General features: G+C 40.0%; 1 protein-coding gene across 2 annotated transcripts in view; it reads right to left on the minus strand.

The window, feature by feature from the left end:
• Positions 1-311: 311 nt before the first annotated feature.
• Positions 312-2,149, minus strand: part of ppp1r13l (protein phosphatase 1, regulatory subunit 13 like) — a 77,827-nt gene continuing 75,989 nt past the window's right edge. For both annotated transcript variants that reach the window (XM_055895173.1, XM_055895174.1), the window contains exon 14: positions 312-2,149. This exon is cut by the window's right edge and continues 3,200 nt beyond it. The gene's annotated coding sequence lies outside the window, so the exon portion shown is untranslated.

A 2,149-nucleotide genomic window follows, 5' to 3' on the forward strand; every position in this document is an offset into this window, starting at 1 on the left:
TTTTACTGTTCCCAGCACAAGGTGCACTTGTGTAATGACCATGCTGTTTAATCAGCTTCTTGATATGCCACACCTGTCAGGAGGATGAATTATCTTGGCAATGGAGAAATGTTCACTGACAGGGGTTTAAACAAATTAGTGCACAACATTTGAGTGAAATAAGCTTTTTTGTGTGTGTATGGAACATTTCTGGGATCTTTTTATTTCAACTCATGAAACATGGGACCAACACTTTACATGTTGCGTTTTATATTTTTTGTTCGGTGTATATACAGAAAACAGCCATATATTGAACAAGAAAATACCGGACAGACATTGTTCATTTGCTTTATTTCATACTGTTATTTTCAGTGTTAAACATTTGTTCATCAAAACACTACAAGAGGTCTTGTGCTCAAAGCATAGTCCCATTCAAACAACAACCAATCTACTTATGTGTACAAACACACACAAGTGCATATGCACAGCCACAATCATCACACGCAGCGACACCGACGCACATAAAACCCACAACAGATTCGGGTCCATCTCCTGAACCTTTTCCTCTGGCACAGAACAATACAATCATTTCAGTGTTCATTTTGTCACCTATTTGTAGATTTAGTCTTTATGATTAAAATATATTTTAATCTTAGTCCCATTTTAGTCATTGTATTCGTCTTAGTTTCTGTCACGGTCATTTTAGTTCTATTTTAGTCATTTTCTTTTGTTTTATTATAACAGTTCATACAAACCTCCATTTTAGTTCCATCTTAGTCACATAGCTTCCCCTCTCTCAGTCTCAGCCATCTTAGTCACATAGTAACTTCCACTCTCTTAGTCTCAGCCATCTCAGTCACATAGCTTCCCCTCTCTCAGTCTCAGCCATCTCAGTCACAGAGCTTCCACTCTCTCAGTCTCAGCCATCTCAGTCACATAGCTTCCACTCTCTCAGTCTCAGCCATCTCAGTCACATAGCTTCCCCTCTCTTAGTCTCAGCCATCATAGTCACATAGTAACTTCCGCTCTCTCAGTCTCAGCCATCTTAGTCACAGAGCTTCCACTCTCTCAGTCTCAGCCATCTCAGTCACATAGCTTCCCCTCTCTCAGTCTCAGCCATCTCAGTCACATAGCTTCCCCTCTCTCAGTCTCAGCCATCTCAGTCACATAGCTTCCACTCTCTCAGTCTCAGCCATCTCAGTCACATAGCTTCCACTCTCTTAGTCTCAGCCATCTCAGTCACATAGCTTCCACTCTCTCAGTCTCAGCCATCTTAGTCACATAGCTTCCACTCTCTTAGTCTCAGCCATCTTAGTCACATAGCTTCCCCTCTCTTAGTCTCAGCCATCATAGTCACATAGTAACTTCCACTCTCTCAGTCTCAGCCATCTTAGTCACATAGCTTCCACTCTCTCAGTCTCAGCCATCTTAGTCACATAGCTTCCACTCTCTCAGTCTCAGCCATCTCAGTCACATAGCTTCCACTCTCTCAGTCTCAGCCATCTTAGTCACATAGCTTCCACTCTCTTAGTCTCAGCCATCTTAGTCACATAGCTTCCACTCTCTTAGTCTCAGCCATCTCAGTCACATAATAGTGACTATTATATAATGACTATAATTAAGGCTACCTTTTAACTTGTGCACATTCAGAAAGCCTTGTCCTACTAGGAGGGATGCTGAAAAATAATCTATTCTCTATTACAGGACTAGTAAAAGGCCCAGTTTGCAACTTATTTCTACGTGAAAACTGAAATGGTCTATTAACTATTTTTTCCATTTTAGTAGATGCTCTTATCCAGAGTGAGTGCATACATTTTCATAGTGGACCATGGTGATGAAAAGTCTACAGGTACAAAACCCTAGATGACCAGCCTATGTACAATACACTAATGTATATTTTGATTAAGTGGTTTGTAAGAATGGTACATTTAATATACTGCACAAAAAAAGTGGTTGTTTTCCAATTTTATTTGATCAGGAACAAAATATTTAATTTGGTGTTAATTTGGATGTTTTGTGTTTTTGCCCATAACTTTTGATGTACTATGAGGACAGGGTTTAGTTCTTTCTGGATTCCATTAGAGATGACATCACAGAGAAAGGGGACAGGGTTTAGTTCTTTCTGGATTCCATTAGAGATGACATCACAGAGAAAGAGGACAGGGTTTAG

This window comes from Salvelinus fontinalis, chromosome 33, assembly GCF_029448725.1.
Source record: "Salvelinus fontinalis isolate EN_2023a chromosome 33, ASM2944872v1, whole genome shotgun sequence".
Classification (NCBI taxonomy): domain Eukaryota; kingdom Metazoa; phylum Chordata; class Actinopteri; order Salmoniformes; family Salmonidae; genus Salvelinus; species Salvelinus fontinalis.